This window comes from Triturus cristatus, unplaced genomic scaffold (assembly GCF_964204655.1).
Source record: "Triturus cristatus unplaced genomic scaffold, aTriCri1.1 SCAFFOLD_686, whole genome shotgun sequence".
Classification (NCBI taxonomy): Eukaryota; Metazoa; Chordata; class Amphibia; order Caudata; family Salamandridae; genus Triturus; species Triturus cristatus.
This window is the reverse complement of record NW_028187700.1, coordinates 75,695-93,337: the sequence shown is the minus strand read 5'-3', so window position 1 is coordinate 93,337 and position 17,643 is coordinate 75,695. Positions and strand designations below refer to the sequence as shown.

Below are 17,643 nucleotides of genomic sequence, written 5' to 3'. Positions count from 1 at the left end.
CTGAGGAAATTGCTGTAAGTGTGCTGGAGTCCAGTTGTCTACCAGATGCATGGCATTCTTCCAAATTTGCAGGGCCCGTCTGGCCAGGGCATACAAGAGCATGACTCTTCCAGATGACCTCTTACATGGGTCCTATGCTCATTTGGTAAGGATTGCGCTTTGTCAGCAAGACGTTATAGAACCTAAATATATGAGAAACCCCATCTCTCTTGACAAGAGGAGAACGGAATAACGTGCCAGGTGAAGACCAACAGATGCAACTTCCATCAGATGTTAACCTGATAAAGGAGATTAAATCTCCAAAATGCATGTCAGAAGTGGGATTCGAACCCACGCCTCCAAAGGAGACGGTGGCCTAAACACAGCAACTTAGACCTCTCGGCCATCCTGACAGTATAGGCTTTTAAGAAATGAATAAAAGTTACTCAGAAACGTCTACCTCCATGCAAGCCTGAAATAATTTAAACCTTCAAACACAAGGTGCAACTTTATGCACAGGACAATAAACACAGAAGAACACATACGAAAGCACTTTATTTCACAGGTATACAGTTTTCATGCTTTTAGAACACCACATACCTCTCACCAGCTATTTAGGGTCCTGTATCCGACTCACAACATTTCCTTGCCTGCGACCTCTCTCTCTACACAAACAACTACAGCACAGGAAGTAGGAAGGCAATAGGTGGGGCAGTTTATGCAAATTTATGCTGCCAATGTGCCTTGCAGATTCATGCAGGATTTCTAGATCCTTGCTGGATACAAGAGAGTAGGCCTTGTTCCAGATAAACTATCCCTAGCAGGGAAAGTCTGAGCACAGGCACTCTTTTGCTCTTTAGCCCCTGGCCTGGGACTCACTCTCACTTGCTGAGGCGTGAAATTCTGCATACCAACTTTGCACAGAAGGTATGTTTGTGGTTGTTTGGGGATGGGTGGGAGGTCAAGAGCAGGGAAAAGCAGGTCTCCTTCACTACTAGACTCCTCTTCTATGCCTCCCTGCCATTCACTCACTCTGTCTTTGTTTCATTCTCTCCTTCCACAACACTCCTTCTCACTCACTCGTTCTATCACTTGTATTTTTGCCCTTGCTCTGCATTCTATAGTGGAAACATCTCTTGAATGAAGCATCTGAAAATGACGTGACATAAAATTTAAAACCTCCTTATTGGAAACCTAAAACATCACAAGACTTAATGTAACCCATTTCTTTCATAAAAAAGATTTTTAAAGTACCCCACAAAAGAAATATAAAACACCACGAGTGCTAGAAGAATATTACATTAACGTTAAAGATAGAATAGGGCAAATGCATTTGAAACTGAAGTTTGGTACTTATTCAGATATTATTTACATTGCCAATTTTTAGCTGAGATTCTAAAGGAACTGAGAGAGAAAATGGAATTCAAGTTTTGTCAGAAGTGGGATTTGATCCCACGCCTCCAGGAGAGACTGCGGCCTTAACTCAGCGCCTTAGACCACTCGGCCATCCTGACTCCATGCTGCTTTTTCATCTAAAGGGTGAGAAAGATATTAGGAACCAAAAAATGCACAGAGCTTAGGCCAATAGTGGCTAGAGCAAGAAAAAAACTCACTGCACTCTTCCAAGAAGACAATCCTATAAGCCACTGCGAGGGAAATGATCATATTTCTCAAGAAAAAAAGTAGAGTAAACACAGGACTGTCAGAAGTGGGATTTGAACCCACGCCTCCAGAGGAGACTGCGACCTGAACGCAGCGCCTTAGACCACTCGGCCATCCTGACTTGCTTTCCCAGCATCTTCCAGAGGCCAGACAGCCATGCAGGTGAGGTACTGAAAAGGAAAGCCCTCAATTTATTTATCCTATTATATGCACTTCCAACAGATCTTTGAACAATCTGTACAGAGCAGGACCTATGGAGAACTCTTTAGAACTTTGAGGCGAACAAAGAGAAAGTGCTATTCACCAGCCACTTGAACGGCTCAAAGCTACTTTGAAATTGAGACAATAGCCACCTCTTGGCTGGCTAAAGCAATTTCAACAAGGGATCTCAAAGTCACAACATAGGGTGGAGTATGCAAATTTAAGCAGCCCCTGATCAAAGCCCTAAGGAAATTGCTGTAAGTGTGCTGGAGTCCAGTTGTCTACCAGATGCATGGCATTCTTCCAAATTTGCAGGGCCCGTCTGGCCAGGGCATACAAGAGCATGACTCTTCCAGATGACCTCTTACATGGGTCCTATGCTCATTTGGTAAGGATTGCGCTTTGTCAGCAAGACGTTATAGAACCTAAATATATGAGAAACCCCATCTCTTTTGACAAGAGGAGAACGGAATAACGTGCCAGGTGAAGACCAACAGATGCAACTTCCATCAGATGTTAACCTGATAAAGGAGATTAAATCTCCAAAAGGCATGTCAGAAGTGGGATTCGAACCCACGCCTCCAAAGGAGACTGTGGCCTAAACACAGCACCTTAGACCTCTTGGCCATCCTGACAGTATAGGCTTTTAAGAAATGAATACAAGTTACTCAGAAACGTCTACCTCCATGCAAGCCTGAAATAATTTAAACCTTCAAACACAAGGTGCAACTTTATGCACAGGACAATAAACACAGAAGAACACATACGAAAGCACTTTATTTCACAGGTATACAGTTTTCATGCTTTTAGAACACCACATACCTCTCACCAGCTATTTAAGGTCCTGTATCCGACTCACAACATTTCCTTGCCTGCGACCTCTCTCTCTACACAAACAACTACAGCACAGGAAGTAGGAAGGCAATAGGTGGGGCAGTTTATGCAAATTTATGCTGCCAATGTGCCTTGCAGATTCATGCAGGATTTCTAGATCCTTGCTGGATACAAGAGAGTAGGCCTTGTTCCAGATAAACTATCCCTAGCAGGGAAAGTCTGAGCACAGGCACTCTTTTGCTCTTTAGCCCCTGGCCTGGGACTCACCCTCACTTGCTGAGGCATGAAATTCTGCATACCAACTTTGCACAGAAGGTATGTTTGTGGTTGTTTGGGGATGGGTGGGAGGTCAAGAGCAGGGAAAAGCAGGTCTCCTTCACTACTAGACTCCTCTTCTATGCCTCCCTGCTATTCACTCACTCTGTCTTTGTTTCATTCTCTCCTTCCACAATACTCCTTCTCACTCACTCGCTCTATCACTTGTATTTTTGCCCTTGCACTGCATTCTATAGTGGAAACATCTCTTGAATGAAGCATCTGAAAATGACGTGACATAAAATTTAAAACCTCCGTATTGGAAACCTAAAACATCACAAGACTTAATGTAACCCATTTCTTTCATAAAAAAGATTTTTAAAGTACCCCACAAAAGAAATATAAAACACCACGAGTGCTAGAAGAATATTACATTAACGTTAAAGATAGAATAGGGCAAATGCATTTGCAGTTGAAACTGAAGTTTGGTACTTATTCAGATATTATTTACATTGCCAATTTTTAGCTGAGATTCTAAAGGAACTGAGAGAGAAAATGGAATTCAAGTTTTGTCAGAAGTGGGATTTGATCCCACGCCTCCAGGAGAGACTGCGGCCTTAACTCAGCGCCTTAGACCACTCGGCCATCCTGACTCCATGCTGCTTTTTCATCTAAAGGGTGAGAAAGATATTAGGAACCAAAAAATGCACAGAGCTTAGGCCAATAGTGGCTAGAGCAAGAAAAAAACTCACTGCACTCTTCCAAGAAGACAATCCTATAAGCCACTGCGAGGGAAATGATCATATTTCTCAAGAAAAAAAGTAGAGTAAACACAGGAGTGTCAGAAGTGGGATTTGAACCCACGCCTCCAGAGGAGACTGCGACCTGAACGCAGCGCCTTAGACCACTCGGCCATCCTGACTTGCTTTCCCAGCATCTTCCAGAGGCCAGACAGCCATGCAGGTGAGGTAGTGAAAAGGAATGCCCTCAATTTATTTATCCTATTATATGCACTTCCAACAGATCTTTGAACAATCTGTACAGAGCAGGACCTATGGAGAACTCTTTAGAACTTTGAGGCGAACAAAGAGAAAGTGCTATTCACCAGCCACTTGAACGGCTCAAAGCTGCTTTGAAATTGAGACAATAGCCACCTCTTGGCTGGCTAAAGCAATTTCAACAAGGGATCTCAAAGTCACAACATAGGGTGGAGTATGCAAATTTAAGCAGCCCCTGATCAAAGCCCTAAGGAAATTGCTGTAAGTGTGCTGGAGTCCAGTTGTCTACCAGATGCATGGCATTCTTCCAAATTTGCAGGGCCCGTCTGGCCAGGGCATACAAGAGCATGACTCTTCCAGATGACCTCTTACATGGGTCCTATGCTCATTTGGTAAGGATTGCGCTTTGTCAGCAAGACGTTATAGAACCTAAATATATGAGAAACCCCATCTCTCTTGACAAGAGGAGAACGGAATAACGTGCCAGGTGAAGACCAACAGATGCAACTTCCATCAGATGTTAACCTGATAAAGGAGATTAAATCTCCAAAAGGCATGTCAGAAGTGGGATTCGAACCCACGCCTCCAAAGGAGACTGTGGCCTAAACACAGCACCTTAGACCTCTCGGCCATCCTGACAGTATAGGCTTTTAAGAAATGAATAAAAGTTACTCAGAAACGTCTACCTCCATGCAAGCCTGAAATAATTTAAACCTTCAAACACAAGGTGCAACTTTATGCACAGGACAATAAACACAGAAGAACACATACGAAAGCACTTTATTTCACAGGTATACAGTTTTCATGCTTTTAGAACACCACATACCTCTCACCAGCTATTTAAGGTCCTGTATCCGACTCACAACATTTCCTTGCCTGCGACCTCTCTCTCTACACAAACAACTACAGCACAGGAAGTAGGAAGGCAATACGTGGGGCAGTTTATGCAAATTTATGCTGCCAATGTACCTTGCAGATTCATGCAGGATTTCTAGATCCTTGCTGGATACAAGAGAGTAGGCCTTGTTCCAGATAAACTATCCCTAGCAGGGAAAGTCTGAGCACAGGCACTCTTTTGCTCTTTAGCCCCTGGCCTGGGACTCACCCTCACTTGCTGAGGCGTGAAATTCTGCATACCAACTTTGCACAGAAGGTATGTTTGTGGTTGTTTGGGGATGGGTGGGAGGTCAAGAGCAGGGAAAAGCAGGTCTCCTTCACTACTAGACTCCTCTTCTATGCATCCCTGCCATTCACTCACTCTGTCTTTGTTTCATTCTCTTCTTCCACAACACTCCTTCTCACTCACTCGCTCTATCACTTGTATTTTTGCCCTTGCTCTGCATTCTATAGTGGAAACATCTCTTGAATGAAGCATCTGAAAATGACGTGACATAAAATTTAAAACCTCCTTATTGGAAACCTAAAACATCACAAGACTTAATGTAACCCATTTCTTTCATAAAAAAGATTTTTAAAGTACCCCACAAAAGAAATATAAAACACCACGAGTGCTAGAAGAATATTACATTAACGTTAAAGATAGAATAGGGCAAATGCATTTGCAGTTGAAACTGAAGTTTGGTACTTATTCAGATATTATTTACATTGCCAATTTTTAGCTGAGATTCTAAAGGAACTGAGAGAGAAAATGGAATTCAAGTTTTGTCAGAAGTTGGATTTGAACCCACGCCTCCAGGAGAGACTGCGGCCTTAACGCATCGCCTTAGACCACTGGGCCATCCTGACCGCATGCTGCTTTTTCATCTAAAGGGTGAGAAATATATTAGGAACCAAAAAATGCACAGAGCTTAGGCCAATAGTGGCTAGAGCAAGAAAAAAACTCACTGCACTCTTCCAAGAAGACAATCCTATAAGCCACTGCGAGGGAAATGATCATATTTCTCAAGAAAAAAAGTAGAGTAAACACAGTACTGTCAGAAGTGGGATTTGAACCCACGCCTCCAGAGGAGACTGCGACCTGAACGCAGCGCCTTAGACCACTCGGCCATCCTGACTTGCTTTCCCAGCATCTTCCAGAGGCCAGACAGCCATGCAGGTGAGGTACTGAAAAGGAATGCCCTCAATTTATTTATCCTATTATATGCACTTCCAACAGATCTTTGAACAATCTGTACAGAGCAGGACCTATGGAGAACTCTTTAGAACTTTGAGGCAAACAAAGAGAAAGTGCTATTCACCAGCCACTTGAACGGCTCAAAGCTGCTTTGAAATTGAGACAATAGCCACCTCTTGGCTGGCTAAAGCAATTTCAACAAGGGATCTCAAAGTCACAACATAGGGTGGAGTATGCAAATTTAAGCAGCCCCTGATCAAAGCCCTGAGGAAATTGCTGTAAGTGTGCTGGAGTCCAGTTGTCTACCAGATGCATGGCATTCTTCCAAATTTGCAGGGCCCGTCTGGCCAGGGCATACAAGAGCATGACTCTTCCAGATGACCTCTTACATGGGTCCTATGCTCATTTGGTAAGGATTGCGCTTTGTCAGCAAGACGTTATAGAACCTAAATATATGAGAAACCCCATCTCTCTTGACAAGAGGAGAACGGAATAACGTGCCAGGTGAAGACCAACAGATGCAACTTCCATCAGATGTTAACCTGATAAAGGAGATTAAATCTCCAAAATGCATGTCAGAAGTGGGATTCGAACCCACGCCTCCAAAGGAGACGGTGGCCTAAACACAGCAACTTAGACCTCTCGGCCATCCTGACAGTATAGGCTTTTAAGAAATGAATAAAAGTTACTCAGAAACGTCTACCTCCATGCAAGCCTGAAATAATTTAAACCTTCAAACACAAGGTGCAACTTTATGCACAGGACAATAAACACAGAAGAACACATACGAAAGCACTTTATTTCACAGGTATACAGTTTTCATGCTTTTAGAACACCACATACCTCTCACCAGCTATTTAGGGTCCTGTATCCGACTCACAACATTTCCTTGCCTGCGACCTCTCTCTCTACACAAACAACTACAGCACAGGAAGTAGGAAGGCAATAGGTGGGGCAGTTTATGCAAATTTATGCTGCCAATGTGCCTTGCAGATTCATGCAGGATTTCTAGATCCTTGCTGGATACAAGAGAGTAGGCCTTGTTCCAGATAAACTATCCCTAGCAGGGAAAGTCTGAGCACAGGCACTCTTTTGCTCTTTAGCCCCTGGCCTGGGACTCACTCTCACTTGCTGAGGCGTGAAATTCTGCATACCAACTTTGCACAGAAGGTATGTTTGTGGTTGTTTGGGGATGGGTGGGAGGTCAAGAGCAGGGAAAAGCAGGTCTCCTTCACTACTAGACTCCTCTTCTATGCCTCCCTGCCATTCACTCACTCTGTCTTTGTTTCATTCTCTCCTTCCACAACACTCCTTCTCACTCACTCGCTCTATCACTTGTATTTTTGCCCTTGCTCTGCATTCTATAGTGGAAACATCTCTTGAATGAAGCATCTGAAAATGACGTGACATAAAATTTAAAACCTCCTTATTGGAAACCTAAAACATCACAAGACTTAATGTAACCCATTTCTTTCATAAAAAAGATTTTTAAAGTACCCCACAAAAGAAATATAAAACACCACGAGTGCTAGAAGAATATTACATTAACGTTAAAGATAGAATAGGGCAAATGCATTTGAAACTGAAGTTTGGTACTTATTCAGATATTATTTACATTGCCAATTTTTAGCTGAGATTCTAAAGGAACTGAGAGAGAAAATGGAATTCAAGTTTTGTCAGAAGTGGGATTCGAACCCACGCCTCCATGAGAGACTGCGGCCTTAACGCAGCGCCTTAGACCACTCGGCCATCCTGACCCCATGCCGCTTTTTCATCTAAAGTGTGAGAAAGATATTAGGAACCAAAAAATGCACAGAGCTTAGGCCAATAGTGGCTAGAGCAAGAAAAAAACTCACTGCACTCTTCCAAGAAGACAATCCTATAAGCCACTGCGAGGGCAATGATCATATTTCTCAAGAAAAAAAGTAGAGTAAACACAGGACGGTCAGAAGTGGGATTTGAACCCACGCCTCCAGAGGAGACTGCGACCTGAACGCAGCGCCTTAGACCACTCGGCCATCCGGACTTGCTTTCCCAGCATCTACCAGAGGCCAAACAGCCATGCAGGTGAGGTACTGAAAAGGAATGCCCTCAATTTACTTATCCTATTATATGCACTTCCAACAGATCTTTGAACAATCTGTACAGAGCAGGACCTATGGAGAACTCTTTAGAACTTTGAGGCGAACAAAGAGAAAGTGCTATTCACCAGCCACTTGAACGGCTCAAAGCTGCTTTGAAATTGAGACAATAGCCACCTCTTGGCTGGCTAAAGCAATTTCAACAAAGGATCTCAAAGTCACAACATAGGGTGGAGTATGCAAATTTAAGCAGCCTCTGATCAAAGCCCTAAGGAAATTGCTGTAAGTGTGCTGGAGTCCAGTTGTCTACCAGATGCATGGCATTCTTCCAAATTTGCAGGGCCCGTCTGGCCAGGGCATACAAGAGCATGACTCTTCCAGATGACCTCTTACATGGGTCCTATGCTCATTTGGTAAGGACTGCGCTTTGTCAGCAAGACGTTATAGAACCTAAATATATGAGAAACCCCATCTCTCTTGACAAGAGGAGAACGGAATAACGTGCCAGGTGAAGACCAACAGATGCAACTTCCATCAGATGTTAACCTGATAAAGGAGATTAAATCTCCAAAAGGCATGTCAGAAGTGGGATTCGAACCCACGCCTCCAAAGCAGACTGTGGCCTAAACACAGCGCCTTAGACCTCTCGGCCATCCTGACAGTATAGGCATTTAAGAAATGAATAAAAGTTACTCAGAAACGTCTACCTCCATGCAAGCCTGAAATAATTTAAACCTTCAAACACAAGGTGCAACTTTATGCACAGGACAATAAACACAGAAGAACACATACGAAAGCACTTTATTTCACAGGTATACAGTTTTCATGCTTTTAGAACACCACATACCTCTCACCAGCTATTTAGGGTCCTGTATCCGACTCACAACATTTCCTTGCCTGCGACCTCTCTCTCTACACAAACAACTACAGCACAGGAAGTAGGAAGGCAATAGGTGGGGCAGTTTATGCAAATTTATGCTGCCAATGTGCCTTGCAGATTCATGCAGGATTTCTAGATCCTTGCTGGATACAAGAGAGTAGGCCTTGTTCCAGATAAACTATCCCTAGCAGGGAAAGTCTGAGCACAGGCACTCTTTTGCTCTTTAGCCCCTGGCCTGGGACTCACCCTCACTTGCTGAGGCGTGAAATTCTGCATACCAACTTTGCACAGAAGGTATGTTTGTGGTTGTTTGGGGATGGGTGGGAGGTCAAGAGCAGGGAAAAGCAGGTCTCCTTCACTACTAGACTCCTCTTCTATGCCTCCCTGCTATTCACTCACTCTGTCTTTGTTTCATTCTCTCCTTCCACAATACTCCTTCTCACTCACTCGCTCTATCACTTGTATTTTTGCCCTTGCACTGCATTCTATAGTGGAAACATCTCTTGAATGAAGCATCTGAAAATGACGTGACATAAAATTTAAAACCTCCTTATTGGAAACCTAAAACATCACAAGACTTAATGTAACCCATTTCTTTCATAAAAAAGATTTTTAAAGTACCCCACAAAAGAAATATAAAACACCACGAGTGCTAGAAGAATATTACATTAACGTTAAAGATAGAATAGGGCAAATGCATTTGCAGTTGAAACTGAAGTTTGGTACTTATTCAGATATTATTTACATTGCCAATTTTTAGCTGAGATTCTAAAGGAACTGAGAGAGAAAATGGAATTCAAGTTTTGTCAGAAGTTGGATTTGAACCCACGCCTCCAGGAGAGACTGCGGCCTTAACGCATCGCCTTAGACCACTGGGCCATCCTGACCGCATGCTGCTTTTTCATCTAAAGGGTGAGAAATATATTAGGAACCAAAAAATGCACAGAGCTTAGGCCAATAGTGGCTAGAGCAAGAAAAAAACTCACTGCACTCTTCCAAGAAGACAATCCTATAAGCCACTGCGAGGGAAATGATCATATTTCTCAAGAAAAAAAGTAGAGTAAACACAGTACTGTCAGAAGTGGGATTTGAACCCACGCCTCCAGAGGAGACTGCGACCTGAACGCAGCGCCTTAGACCACTCGGCCATCCTGACTTGCTTTCCCAGCATCTTCCAGAGGCCAGACAGCCATGCAGGTGAGGTACTGAAAAGGAATGCCCTCAATTTATTTATCCTATTATATGCACTTCCAACAGATCTTTGAACAATCTGTACAGAGCAGGACCTATGGAGAACTCTTTAGAACTTTGAGGCAAACAAAGAGAAAGTGCTATTCACCAGCCACTTGAACGGCTCAAAGCTGCTTTGAAATTGAGACAATAGCCACCTCTTGGCTGGCTAAAGCAATTTCAACAAGGGATCTCAAAGTCACAACATAGGGTGGAGTATGCAAATTTAAGCAGCCCCTGATCAAAGCCCTGAGGAAATTGCTGTAAGTGTGCTGGAGTCCAGTTGTCTACCAGATGCATGGCATTCTTCCAAATTTGCAGGGCCCGTCTGGCCAGGGCATACAAGAGCATGACTCTTCCAGATGACCTCTTACATGGGTCCTATGCTCATTTGGTAAGGATTGCGCTTTGTCAGCAAGACGTTATAGAACCTAAATATATGAGAAACCCCATCTCTCTTGACAAGAGGAGAACGGAATAACGTGCCAGGTGAAGACCAACAGATGCAACTTCCATCAGATGTTAACCTGATAAAGGAGATTAAATCTCCAAAATGCATGTCAGAAGTGGGATTCGAACCCACGCCTCCAAAGGAGACGGTGGCCTAAACACAGCAACTTAGACCTCTCGGCCATCCTGACAGTATAGGCTTTTAAGAAATGAATAAAAGTTACTCAGAAACGTCTACCTCCATGCAAGCCTGAAATAATTTAAACCTTCAAACACAAGGTGCAACTTTATGCACAGGACAATAAACACAGAAGAACACATACGAAAGCACTTTATTTCACAGGTATACAGTTTTCATGCTTTTAGAACACCACATACCTCTCACCAGCTATTTAGGGTCCTGTATCCGACTCACAACATTTCCTTGCCTGCGACCTCTCTCTCTACACAAACAACTACAGCACAGGAAGTAGGAAGGCAATAGGTGGGGCAGTTTATGCAAATTTATGCTGCCAATGTGCCTTGCAGATTCATGCAGGATTTCTAGATCCTTGCTGGATACAAGAGAGTAGGCCTTGTTCCAGATAAACTATCCCTAGCAGGGAAAGTCTGAGCACAGGCACTCTTTTGCTCTTTAGCCCCTGGCCTGGGACTCACTCTCACTTGCTGAGGCGTGAAATTCTGCATACCAACTTTGCACAGAAGGTATGTTTGTGGTTGTTTGGGGATGGGTGGGAGGTCAAGAGCAGGGAAAAGCAGGTCTCCTTCACTACTAGACTCCTCTTCTATGCCTCCCTGCCATTCACTCACTCTGTCTTTGTTTCATTCTCTCCTTCCACAACACTCCTTCTCACTCACTCGCTCTATCACTTGTATTTTTGCCCTTGCTCTGCATTCTATAGTGGAAACATCTCTTGAATGAAGCATCTGAAAATGACGTGACATAAAATTTAAAACCTCCTTATTGGAAACCTAAAACATCACAAGACTTAATGTAACCCATTTCTTTCATAAAAAAGATTTTTAAAGTACCCCACAAAAGAAATATAAAACACCACGAGTGCTAGAAGAATATTACATTAACGTTAAAGATAGAATAGGACAAATGCATTTGAAACTGAAGTTTGGTACTTATTCAGATATTATTTACATTGCCAATTTTTAGCTGAGATTCTAAAGGAACTGAGAGAGAAAATGGAATTCAAGTTTTGTCAGATGTGGGATTCGAACCCACGCCTCCATGAGAGACTGCGGCCTTAACGCAGCGCCTTAGACCACTCGGCCATCCTGACCCCATGCCGCTTTTTCATCTAAAGTGTGAGAAAGATATTAGGAACCAAAAAATGCACAGAGCTTAGGCCAATAGTGGCTAGAGCAAGAAAAAAACTCACTGCACTCTTCCAAGAAGACAATCCTATAAGCCACTGCGAGGGCAATGATCATATTTCTCAAGAAAAAAAGTAGAGTAAACACAGGACGGTCAGAAGTGGGATTTGAACCCACGCCTCCAGAGGAGACTGCGACCTGAACGCAGCGCCTTAGACCACTCGGCCATCCGGACTTGCTTTCCCAGCATCTACCAGAGGCCAAACAGCCATGCAGGTGAGGTACTGAAAAGGAATGCCCTCAATTTACTTATCCTATTATATGCACTTCCAACAGATCTTTGAACAATCTGTACAGAGCAGGACCTATGGAGAACTCTTTAGAACTTTGAGGCGAACAAAGAGAAAGTGCTATTCACCAGCCACTTGAACGGCTCAAAGCTGCTTTGAAATTGAGACAATAGCCACCTCTTGGCTGGCTAAAGCAATTTCAACAAAGGATCTCAAAGTCACAACATAGGGTGGAGTATGCAAATTTAAGCAGCCTCTGATCAAAGCCCTAAGGAAATTGCTGTAAGTGTGCTGGAGTCCAGTTGTCTACCAGATGCATGGCATTCTTCCAAATTTGCAGGGCCCGTCTGGCCAGGGCATACAAGAGCATGACTCTTCCAGATGACCTCTTACATGGGTCCTATGCTCATTTGGTAAGGATTGCGCTTTGTCAGCAAGACGTTATAGAACCTAAATATATGAGAAACCCCATCTCTCTTGACAAGAGGAGAACGGAATAACGTGCCAGGTGAAGACCAACAGATGCAACTTCCATCAGATGTTAACCTGATAAAGGAGATTAAATCTCCAAAAGGCATGCCAGAAGTGGGATTCGAACCCATGCCTCCAAAGGAGACTGTGGCCTAAACACAGCACCTTAGACCTCTCGGCCATCCTGACAGTATAGGCTTTTAAGAAATGAATAAAAGTTACTCAGAAACGTCTACCTCCATGCAAGCCTGAAATAATTTAAACCTTCAAACACAAGGTGCAACTTTATGCACAGGACAATAAACACAGAAGAACACATACGAAAGCACTTTATTTCACAGGTATACAGTTTTCATGCTTTTAGAACACCACATACCTCTCACCAGCTATTTAGGGTCCTGTATCCGACTCACAACATTTCCTTGCCTGCGACCTCTCTCTCTACACAAACAACTACAGCACAGGAAGTAGGAAGGCAATAGGTGGGGCAGTTTATGCAAATTTATGCTGCCAATGTGCCTTGCAGATTCATGCAGGATTTCTAGATCCTTGCTGGATACAAGAGAGTAGGCCTTGTTCCAGATAAACTATCCCTAGCAGGGAAAGTCTGAGCACAGGCACTCTTTTGCTCTTTAGCCCCTGGCCTGGGACTCACCCTCACTTGCTGAGGCGTGAAATTCTGCATACCAACTTTGCACAGAAGGTATGTTTGTGGTTGTTTGGGGATGGGTGGGAGGTCAAGAGCAGGGAAAAGCAGGTCTCCTTCACTACTAGACTCCTCTTCTATGCCTCCCTGCTATTCACTCACTCTGTCTTTGTTTCATTCTCTCCTTCCACAATACTCCTTCTCACTCACTCGCTCTATCACTTGTATTTTTGCCCTTGCACTGCATTCTATAGTGGAAACATCTCTTGAATGAAGCATCTGAAAATGACGTGACATAAAATTTAAAACCTCCTTATTGGAAACCTAAAACATCACAAGACTTAATGTAACCCATTTCTTTCATAAAAAAGATTTTTAAAGTACCCCACAAAAGAAATATAAAACACCACGAGTGCTAGAAGAATATTACATTAACGTTAAAGATAGAATAGGGCAAATGCATTTGCAGTTGAAACTGAAGTTTGGTACTTATTCAGATATTATTTACATTGCCAATTTTTAGCTGAGATTCTAAAGGAACTGAGAGAGAAAATGGAATTCAAGTTTTGTCAGAAGTTGGATTTGAACCCACGCCTCCAGGAGAGACTGCGGCCTTAACGCATCGCCTTAGACCACTGGGCCATCCTGACCGCATGCTGCTTTTTCATCTAAAGGGTGAGAAATATATTAGGAACCAAAAAATGCACAGAGCTTAGGCCAATAGTGGCTAGAGCAAGAAAAAAACTCACTGCACTCTTCCAAGAAGACAATCCTATAAGCCACTGCGAGGGAAATGATCATATTTCTCAAGAAAAAAAGTAGAGTAAACACAGTACTGTCAGAAGTGGGATTTGAACCCACGCCTCCAGAGGAGACTGCGACCTGAACGCAGCGCCTTAGACCACTCGGCCATCCTGACTTGCTTTCCCAGCATCTTCCAGAGGCCAGACAGCCATGCAGGTGAGGTACTGAAAAGGAATGCCCTCAATTTATTTATCCTATTATATGCACTTCCAACAGATCTTTGAACAATCTGTACAGAGCAGGACCTATGGAGAACTCTTTAGAACTTTGAGGCAAACAAAGAGAAAGTGCTATTCACCAGCCACTTGAACGGCTCAAAGCTGCTTTGAAATTGAGACAATAGCCACCTCTTGGCTGGCTAAAGCAATTTCAACAAGGGATCTCAAAGTCACAACATAGGGTGGAGTATGCAAATTTAAGCAGCCCCTGATCAAAGCCCTGAGGAAATTGCTGTAAGTGTGCTGGAGTCCAGTTGTCTACCAGATGCATGGCATTCTTCCAAATTTGCAGGGCCCGTCTGGCCAGGGCATACAAGAGCATGACTCTTCCAGATGACCTCTTACATGGGTCCTATGCTCATTTGGTAAGGATTGCGCTTTGTCAGCAAGACGTTATAGAACCTAAATATATGAGAAACCCCATCTCTCTTGACAAGAGGAGAACGGAATAACGTGCCAGGTGAAGACCAACAGATGCAACTTCCATCAGATGTTAACCTGATAAAGGAGATTAAATCTCCAAAATGCATGTCAGAAGTGGGATTCGAACCCACGCCTCCAAAGGAGACGGTGGCCTAAACACAGCAACTTAGACCTCTCGGCCATCCTGACAGTATAGGCTTTTAAGAAATGAATAAAAGTTACTCAGAAACGTCTACCTCCATGCAAGCCTGAAATAATTTAAACCTTCAAACACAAGGTGCAACTTTATGCACAGGACAATAAACACAGAAGAACACATACGAAAGCACTTTATTTCACAGGTATACAGTTTTCATGCTTTTAGAACACCACATACCTCTCACCAGCTATTTAGGGTCCTGTATCCGACTCACAACATTTCCTTGCCTGCGACCTCTCTCTCTACACAAACAACTACAGCACAGGAAGTAGGAAGGCAATAGGTGGGGCAGTTTATGCAAATTTATGCTGCCAATGTGCCTTGCAGATTCATGCAGGATTTCTAGATCCTTGCTGGATACAAGAGAGTAGGCCTTGTTCCAGATAAACTATCCCTAGCAGGGAAAGTCTGAGCACAGGCACTCTTTTGCTCTTTAGCCCCTGGCCTGGGACTCACCCTCACTTGCTGAGGCGTGAAATTCTGCATACCAACTTTGCACAGAAGGTATGTTTGTGGTTGTTTGGGGATGGGTGGGAGGTCAAGAGCAGGGAAAAGCAGGTCTCCTTCACTACTAGACTCCTCTTCTATGCCTCCCTGCCATTCACTCACTCTGTCTTTGTTTCATTCTCTCCTTCCACAACACTCCTTCTCACTCACTCGCTCTATCACTTGTATTTTTGCCCTTGCTCTGCATTCTATAGTGGAAACATCTCTTGAATGAAGCATCTGAAAATGACGTGACATAAAATTTAAAACCTCCTTATTGGAAACCTAAAACATCACAAGACTTAATGTAACCCATTTCTTTCATAAAAAAGATTTTTAAAGTACCCCACAAAAGAAATATAAAACACCACGAGTGCTAGAAGAATATTACATTAACGTTAAAGATAGAATAGGGCAAATGCATTTGAGACTGAAGTTTGGTACTTATTCAGATATTATTTACATTGCCAATTTTTAGCTGAGATTCTAAAGGAACTGAGAGAGAAAATGGAATTCAAGTTTTGTCAGAAGTGGGATTCGAACCCACGCCTCCATGAGAGACTGCGGCCTTAACACAGCGCCTTAGACCACTCGGCCATCCTGACCCCATGCCGCTTTTTCATCTAAAGTGTGAGAAAGATATTAGGAACCAAAAAATGCACAGAGCTTAGGCCAATAGTGGCTAGAGCAAGAAAAAAACTCACTGCACTCTTCCAAGAAGACAATCCTATAAGCCACTGCGAGGGAAATGATCATATTTCTCAAGAAAAAAAGTAGAGTAAACACAGGACTGTCAGAAGTGGGATTTGAACCCACGCCTCCAGAGGAGACTGCGACCTGAACGCAGCGCCTTAGACCACTCGGCCATCCGGACTTGCTTTCCCAGCATCTACCAGAGGCCAAACAGCCATGCAGGTGAGGTACTGAAAAGGAATGCCCTCAATTTACTTATCCTATTATATGCACTTCCAACAGATCTTTGAACAATCTGTACAGAGCAGGACCTATGGAGAACTCTTTAGAACTTTGAGGCGAACAAAGAGAAAGTGCTATTCACCAGCCACTTGAACGGCTCAAAGCTGCTTTGAAATTGAGACAATAGCCACCTCTTGGCTGGCTAAAGCAATTTTAACAAAGGATCTCAAAGTCACAACATAGGGTGGAGTATGCAAATTTAAGCAGCCCCTGATCAAAGCCCTAAGGAAATTGCTGTAAGTGTGCTGGAGTCCAGTTGTCTACCAGATGCATGGCATTCTTCCAAATTTGCAGGGCCCGTCTGGCCAGGGCATACAAGAGCATGACTCTTCCAGATGACCTCTTACATGGGTCCTATGCTCATTTGGTAAGGATTGCGCTTTGTCAGCAAGACGTTATAGAACCTAAATATATGAGAAACCCCATCTCTCTTGACAAGAGGAGAACGGAATAACGTGCCAGGTGAAGACCAACAGATGCAACTTCCATCAGATGTTAACCTGATAAAGGAGATTAAATCTCCAAAAGGCATGCCAGAAGTGGGATTCGAACCCATGCCTCCAAAGGAGACTGTGGCCTAAACACAGCACCTTAGACCTCTCGGCCATCCTGACAGTATAGGCTTTTAAGAAATGAATAAAAGTTACTCAGAAACGTCTACCTCCATGCAAGCCTGAAATAATTTAAACCTTCAAACACAAGGTGCAACTTTATGCACAGGACAATAAACACAGAAGAACACATACGAAAGCACTTTATTTCACAGGTATACAGTTTTCATGCTTTTAGAACACCACATACCTCTCACCAGCTATTTAGGGTCCTGTATCCGACTCACAACATTTCCTTGCCTGCGACCTCTCTCTCTACACAAACAACTACAGCACAGGAAGTAGGAAGGCAATAGGTGGGGCAGTTTATGCAAATTTATGCTGCCAATGTGCCTTGCAGATTCATGCAGGATTTCTAGATCCTTGCTGGATACAAGAGAGTAGGCCTTGTTCCAGATAAACTATCCCTAGCAGGGAAAGTCTGAGCACAGGCACTCTTTTGCTCTTTAGCCCCTGGCCTGGGACTCACCCTCACTTGCTGAGGCGTGAAATTCTGCATACCAACTTTGCACAGAAGGTATGTTTGTGGTTGTTTGGGGATGGGTGGGAG

General features: G+C 43.5%; 11 non-coding genes across 11 annotated transcripts; all 11 read right to left on the bottom strand.

Annotated features, from left to right (window-relative positions):
* Positions 1–1,679: 1,679 nt before the first annotated feature.
* On the bottom strand, positions 1,680–1,762 carry TRNAL-CAG (transfer RNA leucine (anticodon CAG)). The gene has a single exon. It is a non-coding gene; the product is annotated as a tRNA-Leu (tRNA).
* A 632-nt stretch (positions 1,763–2,394) lies between these two features.
* TRNAL-UAG (transfer RNA leucine (anticodon UAG)) lies at positions 2,395–2,477 on the bottom strand. Its single transcript has one exon. It is a non-coding gene; the product is annotated as a tRNA-Leu (tRNA).
* Positions 2,478–3,770: 1,293 nt separating this feature from the next.
* On the bottom strand, positions 3,771–3,853 carry TRNAL-CAG (transfer RNA leucine (anticodon CAG)). Its single transcript has one exon. It is a non-coding gene; the product is annotated as a tRNA-Leu (tRNA).
* Positions 3,854–4,485: 632 nt separating this feature from the next.
* Positions 4,486–4,568, bottom strand: TRNAL-UAG (transfer RNA leucine (anticodon UAG)). Its single transcript has one exon. It is a non-coding gene; the product is annotated as a tRNA-Leu (tRNA).
* A 1,293-nt stretch (positions 4,569–5,861) lies between these two features.
* TRNAL-CAG (transfer RNA leucine (anticodon CAG)) lies at positions 5,862–5,944 on the bottom strand. Its single transcript has one exon. It is a non-coding gene; the product is annotated as a tRNA-Leu (tRNA).
* A 1,733-nt stretch (positions 5,945–7,677) lies between these two features.
* TRNAL-AAG (transfer RNA leucine (anticodon AAG)) lies at positions 7,678–7,760 on the bottom strand. Its single transcript has one exon. It is a non-coding gene; the product is annotated as a tRNA-Leu (tRNA).
* Positions 7,761–8,661: 901 nt separating this feature from the next.
* On the bottom strand, positions 8,662–8,744 carry TRNAL-UAG (transfer RNA leucine (anticodon UAG)). Its single transcript has one exon. It is a non-coding gene; the product is annotated as a tRNA-Leu (tRNA).
* A 1,293-nt stretch (positions 8,745–10,037) lies between these two features.
* On the bottom strand, positions 10,038–10,120 carry TRNAL-CAG (transfer RNA leucine (anticodon CAG)). Its single transcript has one exon. It is a non-coding gene; the product is annotated as a tRNA-Leu (tRNA).
* Positions 10,121–14,213: 4,093 nt separating this feature from the next.
* TRNAL-CAG (transfer RNA leucine (anticodon CAG)) lies at positions 14,214–14,296 on the bottom strand. The gene has a single exon. It is a non-coding gene; the product is annotated as a tRNA-Leu (tRNA).
* Positions 14,297–16,029: 1,733 nt separating this feature from the next.
* TRNAL-AAG (transfer RNA leucine (anticodon AAG)) lies at positions 16,030–16,112 on the bottom strand. Its single transcript has one exon. It is a non-coding gene; the product is annotated as a tRNA-Leu (tRNA).
* Positions 16,113–16,298: 186 nt separating this feature from the next.
* Positions 16,299–16,381, bottom strand: TRNAL-CAG (transfer RNA leucine (anticodon CAG)). Its single transcript has one exon. It is a non-coding gene; the product is annotated as a tRNA-Leu (tRNA).
* Positions 16,382–17,643: the final 1,262 nt, after the last annotated feature.